Raw genomic sequence first — 17,198 nt, 5'->3', positions numbered from 1 at the left:
GTGGGATATCAATTACGCTGTCCCTCAGGTGGAGACGCAACAACTCTGTCGATCAATGCCAAGCCGAATAACTGCTTCTTTACGGTCTAGAGGTGGACCAACGCATTATTAACTTGCTCACTTTGTGAAGCTCATTCTCTTGAATAAATCATCCAATTTTTCTGAAATTGTAATCATTTGTTGGTCTATAATTTTATAACACATATACAAATTTTCGTCCCATTCGGATAATTCATTCGTGGTACATCATATTTTTTTATCTAAGAGCATATTCTGCATTAATGTTGAAATAGGTCTACGGTGCTTGTACAGCGGCGGTTCAATTGGACTGGCTCTGTGTCTCTCAACACTTTGGACCAGCGTGTTGACCACCTAGCGCTGTGTCTATGGCTCTCTAAGCTTCCCACTAGTAAGACTTATCGACATTTCACAGCACCCAGTAACTGATTAACCATGCATTCGTCACTGATTGTTTACTGTGTCTTGTTGCTCATTCCAGCTTTTTGAAAACCCGGTTGATGTTTAGTCACATTGTTGTGGTCCAACTGGGGCTCGGAAAAATTTCATTTTTGACATTTTCGGGTGCTAGTTAGCGACAAATTTGTATGACCCTTGCGTAACAAAAATATACTTACATGGGAACATTCTGAGTAGTCAATAAACGCTCTTGATGGAACTTGGTAGTTCTGTAGAGGGGACAAAATACTGCAATATGTATTTTTTTATTTGTGCCAAGTTTCACTTTTAAGGGGTATAACGCACCCCGACATGTAAGCTGGCGTTTTAGGTTTGGAGGCACTATCTTCGGCACGATGACACATTAAAAATGTTTCTCACACAAAAGTTTATATACGATTTACGTTCTTGGAAAGTGCTTAATATAATATTGTAATAATCTGAAATTTTGCAAAGTTCTCCACCACCATTAATAAATTTTGAAAAATGAAGACGTTTGTTCTAACATAAATTGAAGAGGCTTTCAACCTACATACATCTATGTGTAATGAAACTGGTTTCTGAAGTACCATTTTTGGAAAATAGGTTGTACCCAATATGCTGTCAGAGTATTTTCAGCATAACTAATTAAAATATCTAGACATTTATTATTAGTCTAATTATCTATTTCGTTCATGTTTTAAATTGTTAGTATACGTTTTACATTTGTTTTTATTATTATTTTTTATTTTGGTTTTTAGTTCATCGTTTGACATAGGTGTATTTTATTAAATAATATCTACCTTATTATTATGATACAAAATCATTACATCAACAAAACCAAAACGAGGATAACGAAATGTAGTCGAATTACGTCGGGTGATGCTGAGGGAATTAGATTAAGAAATGAGACACTTAAAGTAGTACAGCAGTTTTGCTATTTGGGGAGCAAAATAACTGATGATGGTCGAAACAGAGAAGATATAAAATGTTGACTGGCAATGGCAAGGAAAGCGTTTCTCAAGAAGACAAATTTGTTTACATCGAGTATAGATTTAAGTGTCAGGAAGTCGTTTCTGAAAGTATTTGTATGGAGTGTAACCATGTATGGAAGTGAATCGTGGACGATAAATAGTTTGGACAAGAAGAGAATAGAAGCTTTCGAAATGTGGTGCTATAGAAGAATGCTGAAGATTAGATGGGTAGATCACATAACTAATGAGGAGGTATTGAATAGAATTGGGGAGAAGAGGAGTTTGTGGCACAACTTTACAAGAAGAAGGACCGGTTGGTAGGAAATGTTCTGAGGCATCAAGGGATCACAAATTTAGCATTGGAGGGCAGCGTGGAGCGTAAAAATCTTAGAGGCAGACCAAGAGATGAATACACTAAGCAGATTCAGAAGGATGTAGGTTGCAGCAAGTACTGGGAGATGAAGAAGCTTGCACAGGATTGGGTAGCATGGAGAGCTGCATCAAACCAGTCTTTGGACTGAAGACCACAACAAAAACAACGATAATCTCTTAAGACTTGCTTAAAACGAAGTTTCCTTACACCAGGCTCATAAAATGCACGAAATTTCTTCACATAGTATATACAACGCAGAACACAACATAAAAAATCAGCAGGATCCCAAATTGTTGCGGGTGCTCTTCTAAATATCCTGACTTGCGTCAGGCGTATTTCAGACAAGGGTAGGCCGTGACGAAAAGAATTGGTTATGTGCTAGTGACTGTAGCTTAATTATATTGTTTCTCAATTGTAGATTGACGTCAGAATCATTCAACAGAACTAGATCTGAAAATCTTCTCACAAGGTTTTCGATTTTGGAAGAACTTTGCTTTACCAGTAGGTTATTAATGATGGTACTTCGTATGCAAGTACTGAAATGCGTTTTTTCACCACGATAAACGATTCATTTTGGTCAGTGAAAACATTGCCAGTGGTAGGGATTTGTCGACCGTTTCTTCTCATAGTGGAGAACTGATGTCTGCAAGGAAGTTCCATTGGAATTTCCTTCTTGTTCACAGTTGGCGTACGTGAAAAAAAAAGAACAGAATATGGGAGATCGTAAACAGTGAAAAATGAACCATAACAAGGGAGGAGGGGGCAGTGAATTGTACTGCTGTGGGAATATTTTTGGGCAGTAAATAACAGAACTATATTAGAACAAATAAGTACTCGGTCACAAATATTAAGTCAAAATTGACGAGGTTTCGACGCTACTATGAACGTCGTCTTCAGAATTAAACTAACTGTTCTAAAACATATTAGGTATATAAAACATTAATAAAATTAAAGTTTGTACTGACTGGAAAGAGATGCAGTACTTACAAGTAAGTCTTGTTGCAACGCTTGTTTACTCAAGTAGGAACAGCCCTTAGCGGCTCGCCATCTTATTTACAACTTTTCATGACGTCGCCTTTCCGGCTTAGATTTTTTTTAAATGTGACTTGTAAGTACTGCATCTCTTTCCAGTCAGTACAAACTTTAATATTATTAATGTATTATATACCTAATATGTTTTAGAACAGTTAGTTTAATTCTGAAGACGACGCTCATAGTAGCGTCGAAATCTGGTCGATTTTGACTTAATATTTGTGACCGAGGGCTTATTTGTTCTAACATAATTCTGACACGGTCACTGAACCTTAGCAGCTATGTTCAAAGTTTTAAATAATAGAACGTTGGCAGTCGCGAGGCGGAAGAAAGTGAGAGGAAGGCTTTTCTCATTACCCAGCTCACCCCTGGCGGGCATTTTCGCAAGCTGCCTGTTATACGTTCAACCAGCTGCTTTTCACTGGATTCATCCGCCATCTGGCATTATTCGGCCGTGTAGGTCGCGTGCGCTAGACGCTCATCCACGTTTGTACATGTACTGGCATTTCTCGGCCGTGCTCAGCAGACGGTCTGGCAAATACAGTTTCAGAGGCGTTACAGCCGTAGCCCACAGGCGCAGACGGTATTAAGTCGGAACGGCACGAAACAGAGACTGGCTGCAGTTCATAATAGACACCCGTGTTCGGGGTTTTTCCAGAGGCGGGCGCGCTGAATCGACGCTGGTGATGGTGACACGTTTCGAAACACGTGCACGGCGATCGCTCTAATGGACGCTAAACTCGGTGGCGGACGTCGGCTGGGACACGACCGAGGGCGGGTGCGACTGGTTCCCAGCGGCTGGGCTAGCCAGTCCGCGCCGCCGCCGGCTGGACACTTTCCCTGGCCGGCAGCTGGAGTCGCATCACGCCTCGAGGCTCTGGAATCTAGGACGGACGCGTGCCCAACAGTCCGCGCCGCTGGCGGAGCCTTGCGAAGGCGCTACTGCAGGGAAATCACGAGGCGTCGACGCACCATCGCCCTCCCTGACAGTTTGATTCGCCGTCTCAAAATAGAGTTTTGTAACACAGCTACGTAAACCACCGTACGGTGCGTGGCGGAGGCTACCGTGTACCACTAATAGTCATTCCTTCCCCAGTTCCAATCGCAAAGAGAGCGAGGGAAAAACTACTGTCTGTATGCCTCCGTATGAGCCCTAATGTCTCGTATCTTATTTTCGAGGTCCCTCCGCGCAATGTATGTTGAAGGCAGTAGAATCGTTCGGCAATCGGCGTCAAACGTTCTCTATATTTTCTCAGTAGAGTTCCTCGCAAAGAAATACAATACCCAAAAAAATTGCGTGCACAGTGTGCCAATTCAGAAATGAATTTTCAAGAGCTCAAGAAATGGGCTTTCAGGGTAGAAGCCAATAACAGGAAAGGAGACTCCTATGGACTAGGAATAGCGGTTATCGTAAAAACAATTGGTTTCCAATTACACCGTCTTTTATGGTTGAAATGGCTTTGAGCACTATGGGACTTAACATCTATGGTCATCAGTCCCCTAGAACTTAGAACTACTTAAACTTAACTAACCTAAGGACAGCGCACAACACCCAGTCATCACGAGGCAGAGAAAATCCCTGACCCCGCCGGGAATCGAACCCGGGAACGCGGGATCGGGAAGCGAGAACGCTACCGCACGACCGACTAGCAGTCGACGAGATGATAGGCATCTTATCTGCATGGCTGTAACGGATCGTGCAGCCACGTCTCGATCCATGAGTCAACAGATGGGGACGTTTGCAAGACAACAACCATCTGCACGAACAGTTCGACGACGTTTGCAATAGCATGGACTATCAGCTCGGAGACCATGGCTGCGGTTACCATTGGCGCTGCATCACAGACAGGAGCGCCTACGATGGAGTACTCAACGACGAACCTGGGTGCACGAATGGCAAAACGTCATTTTTTCGAATGAATCCAGGTTCTGTTTACAGCATCATGATGGTCGCATCCGTGTTTGGCGACATTGCGGTGAACGCACATTGGAAGCGTGTATTCGCCATCACCATACTGGCGTATCACCCGGCGTGATGGTATGGGGTGCCATTCGTTACACGTCTCGGTCACCTCTTGTTCGCATTGACGGCACTTTGAACAGGGTACGGTACATTTCAGATGTGTTACGACCCGTGGCTCTGCCTTTCATTCGATCCCTGCGAAACCCTACTGTTCAGCAGGATAATGCACGACCGCATGTTGCAGGTCCTCTCGGGCTTTTCTGGATACCGAAAATGTTCGACTGCTGCCCTGGCCAGCGCATTCTCCAGATCTCTCACCGATGGAAAACGTCTGATCAATGGTGGCCGAGCAACTGGCTCGTCACAATACGCCAGTCACTACTCTTGATGAACTATGGTATCGTGTTGAAGCTGCATGGGCAGCTGTACCTGTACACGCCATCCAAGCTCTGTTTGACTCAATGCCCAGGTGTATCAAGGCCGTTATTACGGCCAGAGGTCGTTGTTCTGCGTACTGACTTCTCAGGATCTATGCACCCAAATTGCGTGAAAATCTAATCACATGTCAGTTGTAGTATAATATATTAGTCCAATGAATACACGTTTATCATCTGCATTTCTTCTTGTTGTAGCAATTTTAATGGCCATTAGTGTACTTAAACCTAACTAACCTAAGGACATCACACACATCCACGCTCGAGGCAGGAATCGAACCTGCGACAGTTGCAGTTGCGCGGTTCCGGACTGAGCGCCAAATAACCGTTTTCTGAAGCAACCGCGTTTCAGTTTTTACTGAGATTATTTATAGTAATAAGCGAGCACATCAAAAAGAGACTGAAAAATTCTAAGGCAATCTCAGATTGGTGCGTTACACATTTCAGTGTATGTAGAATCAAAATGGTAAACAGAACAAAATTTAGTCTGTCCACCATTTACTGCTTACCTCGAAAAGTAATGTGGGTTGGGGGACTGATGACCTCCCTTCGTGCTTAGACCCATTTGAGCCATATAAGCCAATGTAGGTCGAATACAGAAATAACTGTGTTCTCCTATTGGTCCCAATTTTTTGAAACTATGGTCAAAATCGTGTTGTTATCAAGAATCATACGAATATCCGGGCATCAGGAATAGTCAGTGACAAAGGGCATAAACTGAGGTTCGAGAATTGCATTTTTCGTGTCGCGTTGTCCATTTTCAAGGGCGACAACCAGATAGATAAATGCGTTTTTTTTTGCAGACACTGGTTACAAATCAGGCAGTTCCTACATTGATTGTAAACTATGAGTGAACTGTTAAATCGCAAATGATGTCGCAGGTTTGTTGTGCCTCCTCCCATTTAAACTGAGCATTGTACTTTATTACTGCCGCACTTCATATAAGACTTCTGAACGATGGAAGGTGCAATTCTGCAGGACAACAGAGGTCCACCGACAGCGAGAAACTATCTTTTAGGCAAAGTGAGGGCAAGTCTTGCTGACAGCACGTGCACCTATACCTTCAAACTGGCCACGACGAACGGACACGTGTACGATACCGTCTCAACAGTGTTCTAACGATCCTTACGTCTTGTGCTTGTTGCTCGTTTCTGTCAGAGTTGTTATTAAACTAGCACCAACCGCTTTTTCCTATTTCTGTAACAAATCAATATTTTAAAACAATGAAAACTTTACGGATAAATATTACTCGTTTTCAAAAATCTTTTATTCAGAAACCTAAAATTTTAGCACTATTATTATGGAAAAGTGATATACCGTTTTTTATCTAGTTATTTAAAAAATAAAAAGGAACTTTTATAACGCGGACCGAACAAATACCGAAAAATATCTGTTGTTCACAACCGGTCTGTTTTTCGTATCCGTACGGTGAAGGAATTGATACAATCTTGACGAATTCAGTCGCTCTTAGCATTCAAGGATTGATACCGATACCTGTTCAATTGATTTGATGAAGGGCCGACTCATTCTTGATGAAACGGGACGGAACATCAAAATACACTGAGATGACGAAAGTCATGGGGTAGCAACATGCACATTTACAGATGTCGGTATTACAGCGTACACAATGTATAAAACGGTAATGCATTGGCAGAGCTGTCGTTTGTACTCAGGTGATTCATGTGGAAAGACTTCCGATGTGACCGTGGCAGCACGACTGGAATTAACAGACGTTGAACGTGGGCTGGTAGTTCGAGCTAGAAGCATGGGGCATTCCACCTCGGAAGTCGTTAGGGAATTCAATAATCCGAGGCCCACAGCGTCAAGAATGTGCCGTGTATACCAAATTTCAGGCATTGCCTCTCACCACGGACGATGCAGTAGCTGACAGCTTTCACTTAACGACCGAGAGCAGCGGCATTTGACTAGAGTACAATTGTCAGTGCTGACAGACGAGCAACACTGCGTGAAATAACTGCAGAAATCAGTGTGGGAGATAGGTAACTGCACCTGATCTCTATCAGGACCGTGTGTAGTAAAACACCATAGTGTTCAAAACAGTCTTCGTATTTTTTGACAGCTTTACTTTTGATGTTGAACATGTAAGAACATATTAAGAGGTTTGTATGGGATAGGTTAGCATGGAGAGGTGCATAAAACCAGTCATCAGACTGAAGAACACAACAGCAGGAGCAACAACAAAACACAAATGAAATCAAAAGTTACGAAGTCATTACGAATGTATTTCGATTGACGCTCTAAACATGGCGTTACGACCCACTGATTAAAAGGAATCCTCTTCAGTTGAATGGGGCAGAGTGTAGCTGTTACAGACAGAGACATAATGTGTGACAGAAGCATAATTTTTGTCGAGTCATAATTTGTTCAAGTGACAGGTTTTTCGTGTTGCCAGCATCACTATTAGAAATATTTATGTTTCATACTAACTCAGTGCTACTGTAGTTTGTTTATAATGTGAAATAAACACTTTATGCCAAGTTTTTCATACAGTTTAGTCATTTAGGTCGAGTTATAAGACTTCAAAACTTCCCAGAAACCGAGGAGTGGCACCTTGAGACTGCAAAATAAGCTCACAGGTTTAAAAGACAGGCGCACAGCGTGTAACGGGTATAAGTGAGGATATTTTTATATGTTGTACCTTAATGTTTACCCACGTCGGTGTGTTGGTTGTCTTTTCTCTGCATCGAACGGGCTTCTCACAAACACGTTACAAACTTCACGACTTGATATTTTCTACATGGCCGTATCTGGGTCGCAAAGTGAACGACATCTGGCAGTATAGACCGCTCATTATGTGTACACGTGACAACATTTCAACACGTGGCCTGCTGCTCAGGGGAAAATAAGCATTAATAACTTGCTCTTGTCACTTGGAGGAACTACCCAGCCTAAAAACATACTTAGTCTGCAAATGTCGTAAATACTGATGTAATGTTTTTCCTTACACTGTCCTCAGTCACTAGCAGAAATACTTATACTCATTTCAGCTTGTTTGTATGAACAACATACAGGGTGTCCCAGAAGCAATTATCAGTATTCAATAATATGACAGTGAAGATTATCCCAAAAAAAAAGCTAGTAAGCATGGCCTCTAAAATGCATACCTTAAGAACTATGACCACATGTTCAGCAGAAGATGTGTTTGACAGTAGCGAAGATGAACAAGTGCTCATAGCTCTTTAAGTTATGCACTGTGGAGCGCATGGTTACTGGACATTTTTTTCTTATTATGGTCCATACTATCACCCACTAGAATATGGAAGACGAAGAGTTGGCAGTATAAGAGATTCGTTTGACAGTACTGAAGACGAAGTAGCGCTCATAGCTTTTAGACTCTATTGCTTCGAATGATTGATCCTATCGTGTTCTTGAATACTGTTTATTCCTCCTGCGGCACCATATATTTACATTCATGGGGGCAAGGATCACTAGCCAATAAACGTTATTTACATGGTAAGCGCTATTACAGGTGGTTCGGCACTGCTTGTGTGGTGTAGTTTTGGGTTTGAATTGTTATGTTGAAATAGAAGAGGATGAGACCCAGCGTCCGAAAGTGAAAATATAAAATTGCAATCCCAGCTGTGTGTGGCTTGGAAACGACTGCACAAATTAAACTATTCACTGACGTGATCGTACCTAAAGCAACGAATTCATCTACTACTAAGTGCATGACTCGATCTTTTCTTCATAATTGCAGTGGAGAAGATGAGATGTGATGGTAGAGTAAGGACAGATGGAGACTGTTGTGGACTGGCAAGACAGCCAATCCACAGTGACGGGTAGCCGAAAGGCACGCGTTTAAGCTCACGCAAGCTGGCGTGAGGTCTGGAACAGGTAAAGTAATTATACTAGCAAGAAAAGTACGAAGCTGCTGGTAATACTTAACTTTAATCCATAAGTGGTGAACATCGGTCTGACGGTACGTGCATCACAAGATAAATAGCAAATGATAATGACGCCTTGCTAGGTCGTAGCAAATGACGTAGCTGAAGGCTATGCTAACTATCGTCTCGGCAAATGAGAGCGTAATTTGTCAGTGAACCATCGCTAGCAAAGTCGGCTGTACAACTGGGGCGAGTGCTAGGAAGTGTCTCTAGACCTGCCGTGTGGCGGCGCTCGGTCTGCAATCACTGACAGTGGCGACACGCGGGTCCGACGTATACTACCGGACCGCGGCCGATTTAAAGGCTACCACCTAGCAAGTGTGGTGTCTGGCGGTGACACCACAGAGACAGAAGAACTCAGCTTAAGGGGGCAGATCTATTTGATCCCATGAAAAAAAGGTGTTTTTTTTCCAGAAAAATAAAAATTAATTCTAATTCTGATGATGTGGTTTCATTCCTTACAATTTTGTCCCTGAGGAATCATTTTCGTGTCCATCGTATCCCTGGTATCGCAGCACAAGGTGGAAGGACCCCTTCCAGCCGGAACACTGATGATCGGCGGGAATTGCCGAAGCCCTCCTATTGGACTTGTAACAAAGTAATTTTGTATGTCCTTTTCAATATATTTTTTGTCAGCGTACAAAGTATAATTTAAAAAAATATTTTATAACAAAATGGTGTCTTGTTAAAACAGACGTCATCTTCTTCGCTCACACAATCAAGAATAAGCGTGGAACGAAAGTAGGCTTTTGGACATACCTCAAAACAGCTACGTACGCTGACGAAGAATTCAGTTTAGAATTCCAGTATCCATTTCTGATCAAAATCGCATGTACCATTCTTAGATTCTCAAGTTACAACCAATTCTAAACGTACTATTTCGAGAAAAACGAGTCCAAAATTTTGGCTTACATGTTTCGTAGTTAAGTTCAACATACCTGTAGTTAGTGATAACTGGACCATCAAGCAGTTTTACAAGATAGGAAAGGAAGTCCTCCTCCATCTACTTCGTAGGCATGGTAGTTCATCGAGCACCTTTGGCAGCTTCTGTCATCCGCTGGGCTGCTCATTCGATACGCTTTCTGCCCGCTTTTCTGCAGAAGCAGTAGAGGCTGTTCCGCTCTCAAGTTTGAGCACGTTCATAATTTACATAATGCCTGTAGGCCGTCGTCGTCGTTGAAATTACATGCTGCCAGATTGCCCGCAATGTCGACTATTTGTTGCCCACTGAATGACTTTCGAAAACAGGTTTGACAAATCGTCGTGTAACTCGATAACGTAGTTTCCGCCGCGCTTTGGACGGACACTGCAATGAAGTCGACATCCCATAGAATATTTTAAGTCAAAAGAGTAGATTTTTTGGAAATTTTCAGAGGGAACTACCACCTGAAGTAAGATTTGACTACAGATTCAGTTAAATATATATATTCATTAAAAACCCACATATAAGTTAATAACGAATCTCGCATGATTGAACAAGGTAAAAGGACACTGAAATGGGTGAAGTGTTTGCATACGAAACAGTCATTACCGGACCGGGAGAACAATCTCTGTCCTTCAAAAAATATCAAACACGTAAGTAATCAGAAGACACATACAAAATGAAAACCAAGAAATAACATATGTAACTGAGTGTCAGTGAGAGAGATATTGTCTAGTGATGACATGTGGCAGTTTAATGTGACAGATACCGCCTCCATAGCTGAGTGTTCTGGGTAGATGGCTGCCATGCAGAGGACCCGGAGTCGATTAGCGGTACTACCAGAGTTTTTTCCTTGGTGGAAGGACTGGCACGGTGTGCAGTAGGTCTCGTGAGGATAATTGAGGAGCTACTTCACCGAGTAGAAGCGGCTCCACTGTCTAGAAAGTCTACGAAACGGCCTGGAGAGCGGTGTGCTCACCACGTGTCCCTCCATACCGCATCCCCACGACGCCGCAAGGCAATGACGACACGGCGGCTGGCACACATACCTTGGGCCATCACGGACTGGATTAGGAGCTCGTAAGGTGACAGATTATTTAACAACATGTAGGAGTCCGTGATCTGGATGCGATCGTAGTTACGAGTTGCCATCGTTGTTCTGGATAATCTGACTGTCGCAACTAGTGAGCTATTTCTCCAACTTATTGACAATCAGTTAACTGTCTAAACATGGCGCTGAAAGGTAGGACCGTGTTATCTGGAGGCTCACTGGCCACCCACGGCAAGGAGACTCCGTCGCCAGTGAGACACAACTCTAGCTGTGGGTGTCCTGTAAAATGATCATTTCGAATAAACCGGCCGACTCTACAGGCAACTCTACTTTTCTTAGCCAACCTATATGCGCTTATATGCACACTTTTGGGGTGGATACTTGGTTACATTAGGATGCTAAACACTAGTTTCTTCTAGCGGCCAGAACAACTCTGTTCGCTCTGAAGTGTTTTCAATGCGAAAGACCGCTCAGCCTTCGCACAAACGACAAACTCGTCTTTGTATCATTACTAACGCCTAAACTAATTGCAATTACGATGTTCATAAATTATGGACAACACATCTATTTCGAGATATCATTGCTGTCTGTTTGGTGTCTCTCGTCCACCCTTGTAAGAAAAACAAAATAACGAATTAGATTACAGGCAACATTAATTGCCGGCCAGTGTGGCCGAGCGGTTCTAGGCGCTTCAGTCTGGAACCGCGCAACCGCTACGGTCGCAGGTTTGAATCCTGCCTCGGGCATGGATGTGTGTGATGTCCTTAGGTTAGTTAGGTTTAAGTAGTTCTAGGGGACTGATGACCTCAGCAGTTAAGTCCCATAGTGCTCAGAGCCATTTGTCCACTGCAGAGAGAGAGAGAGAGAGAGAGAGAGACAGGAAGAAGCTATTTTACGGAGTGTGTTCTCGTATAGGAGATCATTTCAATGTCGTTTGAGTAGTAGAACCCAGTGTACTATGCTACGCAAGGCTTGGACAAAAATAAGAAACACCGCAAGAAATGCTTTGTTGAGCATAAATTCAGCTGCTAGCCAAGCCTGCAGGTTGCGCTGTTGTACGAGGGCAGTTCAATAAGTAATGCAACACAATTTTTCTCGGCCAATTTTGGTTGAAACAACCGGAAATTTCTTGTGGAATATTTTCAAACATTCCCGCTTCGTCTCGTATAGTTTCATTGACTTCCGACAGGTGGCAGCGCTGTACGGAGCTGTTAAAATGGCGTCTGTAACGGATGTGCGTTGCAAACAACGGGCAGTGATCGAGTTTCTTTTGGCGGAAAACCAGGGCATCTCAGATATTCATAGCCGCTTGCAGAATGTCTACGGTGATCTGGCAGTGGACAAAAGCACGGTGAGTCGTTGGGCAAAGCGTGTGTCATCATCGCCGCAAGGTCAAGCAAGACTGTCTGATCTCCCGCGTGCGGGCCGGCCGTGCACGGCTGTGACTCCTGCAATGGCGGAGCGTGCGAACACACTCGTTCGAGATGATCGACGGATCACCATCAAACAACTCAGTGCTCAACTTGACATCTCTGTTGGTAGTGCTGTCACAATTGTTCACCAGTTGGGATATTCAAAGGTTTGTTCCCGCTGGGTCCCTCGTTGTCTAACCGAACACCATAAAGAGCAAAGGAGAACCATCTGTGCGGAATTGTTTGCTCGTCATGTGGCTGAGGGTGACAATTTCTTGTCAAAGATTGTTACAGTCACTTCGAACCTGAAACAAAACGGCAATCAATGGAGTGGCGTCACACCCACTCCCCTACCAAGAAAAAGTTTAAAGCCATACCCTCAGCTGGTAAAGTCATGGTTACAGTCTTCTGCGACGCTGAAGGGGTTATTCTGTTCGATGTCCTTCCCCATGGTCAAACGATCAACTCTGAAGTGTATTGTGCTACTCTTCAGAAATTGAAGAAACGACTTCAGCGTGTTCGTAGGCACAAAAATCTGAACGAACTTCTCCTTCTTCATGACAACGCAAGACCTCACACAAGTCTTCGCACCCGAGAGGAGCTCACAAAACTTCAGTGGACTGTTCTTCCTCATGCACCCTACAGCCCCGATCTCGCACCGTCGGATTTCCATATGTTTGGCCCAATGAAGGACGCAATCCGTGGGAGGCACTACGCGGATGATGAAGAAGTTATTGATGCAGTACGACGTTGGCTCCGACATCGACCAGTGGAATGGTACCGTGCAGGCATACAGGCCCTCATTTCAAGGTGGCGTGAGGCCGTAGCATTGAATGGAGATTACGTTGAAAAATAGTATTGTGTAGCTAAAAGATTGGGGAATAACCTGGTGTATTTCAATGCTGAATAAAACAACCCCTGTTTCAGAAAAAAATTGTGTTGCATTACTTATTGAACTGCCCTCGTATTTGGCCACGAACGGCACTTGTGCAGTGCCGTCAATGCGTTGCAAGTGTCAGCTGTCGTCAGAAAAGTGTTATCTTTATTTGTGAGTGCATTATGAACGGACTAAATTAAATAGAGCTTGGGCAAATTTTTGATGCTCATGTGGTGAGAATTCTGTAACCAGGTGAGCCGTAGTGTTTGGTGTTTTAAGAGACAGAAGAATTATGCTCCATACAGGGAAAGCAGCAAACATCATCTGCTAAGTCACAACGCGGACGAAGTTGTGTGTTGACTGATCATCATAGACGGTCACTGAAGAGGACTGTGATGAAAAATAAATCAGCTGAAAAAGTCACTATAGAACTGAATGTCACACTCGCGAACCCTGTCAGCACAAAAACAACACGAAAGGACCTCACTGATACAAATGACCATAACAGGAAAACATGTTGCTGAAGCCATAAAACGTGGAACATAGAGCAACTGATGAATGTCATTTGGTCTGGTGAGTCTTGTTCCACACTTATAGAAGAGTTTAAGTCCCAAGAGTGAAACACGGCGAGGGTTATGAGATGATTTGAGCAGCCATGTTGTGGTATTCCGGCCTCTCAGTTACTCTGCAGTATCGCATTGCTGTCAAGGACTGTGTGACTAATTTCACTGGTCAAGTCTTTCTCATGTTACATTATCTGATCTCCAACAGTGACTCTGTGTTCCAAGACGAGAGGGCCTCAGTTCACAAAGCCCGCATCGTCCAGGACTGATTTTGTGAACACTAGGATTAATTTTTCTCATCTCCCCTTGCCACCACAGTCACCAGATCTCAATATTATAGAGTCTTTATGGCCTTCTTTGAATAATCGCTATCCACTTCCATTATCGTTACATGAGCTTGCCGCTGTTTTCCAGGAATAATGGTATACGATTCCCTTGAAACAATGCAAGACCTTAATTAATCCATTCTGAGACCACTGGAAGTTGTTTTGAACGCCAACGGATTTCCTACACCGTATTAGGCACGGTGATGTGTTGTGCTTTTGTTTGTCTCCATATTTTTGTACACACTTTGGGTGACGAATGTGCAACAAACTGAAATCAAGTGAGTGAATCGAATAAGTATGTTCGGAAACAACACATACAGAGTACGCCGTAGACATTTTCACTGTTGTGCAGATATTTTCAGTGCAATACATACGGAGGGGTCCAAAGAAATGTATCCACTGTTTAAAAGTCCATAACTGGCAACTAATTGACGGAGTTGTCTCATTTTTGGTGAAAGTGTAGCTTGAAGTTCAACTTAAAGATATCACTGTAGGTGTTAGAAATGGTCACCATGAACATCCACACACAAACGATGCCGCTGAACTGCAGCACAAACTACTGACTGCAACGTGTTCAGTTGGATATTTTCACATGAATGTACGATGGATTCTCGAAGTTCATCCAATGTGCGTGGCTTTTGTCGATAAACGACGTCCTTTAGTGCCCCCAAGGGGAAAAGTCCAGAGTAGTAAGGTCTGGGGAACGTGGTGGATACTCCACAGCACCTCTACGGCCTATCCATCTTCCTGGTAGATTTTCGTCGAGATACGCCCTAACACGATTTTGGTAGTGGGCTGGTGCACCATCTTATTGAAAGTAAACTCTTACGTCTCCATACAAGTCTCGGATGGCAGGTAAAATGGATGTCTGAAGCTTCTGAAGGTACACCTCATCGGTAACTGTGCCGGTGGAAGATGGATAGGCCGTAGAGGTGCTGTGGAGTATCCACCACGTTCCCCAGACCTAACTCCTCTGGACTTTTACCTGTGGAGAACACTAAAGGACGTCGTTTATCGACAAAAACCACGCACATTGGATGAACTTCGAGAATCCATCGTACATTCATGTGCAAATATCCAATTGAACACGTTGCAGTTAGTAGTTCGTGCTGCAGTTCGGCGGCATCGTTTGTGTGTGGATGTTAATGGTGACCATTTCGAACAACTACAGTGATATCTTTAAGTTGGAATTTAAGCTACACTTTCACCAAAAATGAGACAACTCCGTCAATTAGTTTGCAAGTTATGGACTTTAAACGATGGATACATTTTTTTGACCCCTCTGTATATTGAGATAAATGGAAGGCAAGAAGTCACTCTGCCACGAGTCACCTGAGACTACAGGTCCTTCACACCAAATTATAAAATATCGTTTAACAATTTCCGAAATTTTGTCCTTGGTTTTGGGGTTCACTCTGTGTAAACAGTCGCTACCGTTTGTAGCAGAGACCACCAGGTGGAGTGCAGGAGCTCAACACAGCGGCAGGAGTGTCAGCGTTAATAGCGCGCTGTTAGCAATTACCGGCGTAATTTGTAGCGCTGTTCCGCTAACTAGGCTAACGAGAGGTTGCGCGGCCGTAAGGTATGTATGTGTGCCTGGTAAAGGAAGGCGTGGAGGGGTAGGGAAGGGGGAGTTGGGGGACGAGAGGATGTGGTTTAGACGGGAGAATGGGAGGGGCGGGGACTGTTTTGAGAAGCACACATCGGGTTCGATACAGCGCAGTATACCCTGTCTTCTGGAGGCGCCCCTCTATGTAATACCGTAGGGTGGAACACTGTGACGTAGCAGCCCTCAACTTCTCAGTCACATGCAATTAAGACTGCAGTTAATGGGAAGGAGAACGCAGAGAGGGCGGGAGGGTGTGTGACTACACTGGAGTCAGCATCATTGGGGAAGGTGCACTAAATTCGTAACCTCACTATATCCGCTTGCTGTCCAATATGCCACTCGACGTTCTGTCATGCCCATCGGAAAGGGACATGAACCTTCAGGAATATGCAGTCGGTGTTCAGTGTTAGGTCTTGTGGCGACTACATCGTAATCTCATTATTGTGGCCATCACCTAGACGCTCAAGACGTATATTATTTTGCGAGGTAGTGTATCTTTTACTTTGGCGTTCAGTCCGAAGACTTTTTTGATGCCGCTGTCCATGACAGTTCAGCCTATGCGAGAAATATTTTTAGTGCAGAAGGCTTGCATTTGAAACTGATTGCTGTGTTATGTCTTGTTCCCCCTCCACAATTTCACTCCTCCCACCTCCTCCCGCACATCTCCCTTCTTTACGAAACTGACTATTCCTTGATGCCCCAGGATGGGCCCTATCAACCGATTCCTTCTTTTCGTCAAATTATGTCATAAATTTCTCTCCTCGCTCTTAGTGGCTAGTTCAGGTGGACAAGAAATTGGAAGGAAATTACATGGTTCTATTTGAAAACATTCCAGAATTTACCTGAAATGATGTGTGGGAAACGAGCGAAAACCTTAGGCCTATAAGGATGGACGAACAAACACTTCGGCTCTTCTCTTCCTGAGTGAGAGTGCAGTGTCTCAAAAAACTGCTCTGTTGTTTATGAATCCCGGAATTTTTCACGTATTTCCACAAACTTTGCTGGATTCTGGATAATAGGGCGTTGTAGAATCCAAGGGCAGGAATTTTCTTCTGCATCACAAAAATGGCTCTGAGCACTGTGGGACTTAACATCTGAGGTCATCAGTCCCCTAGAACTTAGAACTACTTAAACCTAACTAACCTACGGACATCACACATATCCATGCCCGAGGCAGGATTCGAACCTGCGACCGTAGCGGTCGCGCGGTTCCAGACTGTAGCGCCTAGAACCGCTCAGCCACTTCGGCCGGCTTCTTCTGCATGGATTGTTTGTTTTGATGAACTGAACCTTGCGCCTTTTCAAGTAATAAAAACGGAAAT

General features: G+C 43.7%; 1 protein-coding gene across 1 annotated transcript in view; it reads left to right on the top strand.

Annotated features, from left to right (window-relative positions):
- LOC124804840 overlaps positions 1-17,198 on the top strand; it is a 179,600-nt gene that overhangs the window by 87,404 nt on the left and 74,998 nt on the right. The gene's annotated exons all lie outside the window — the stretch shown is intronic.

The sequence above is a fragment of the Schistocerca piceifrons genome, chromosome 7, assembly GCF_021461385.2.
Source record: "Schistocerca piceifrons isolate TAMUIC-IGC-003096 chromosome 7, iqSchPice1.1, whole genome shotgun sequence".
NCBI classification, from domain to species: domain Eukaryota; kingdom Metazoa; phylum Arthropoda; class Insecta; order Orthoptera; family Acrididae; genus Schistocerca; species Schistocerca piceifrons.
This window is presented reverse-complemented; position numbering and strand designations above follow the sequence as displayed.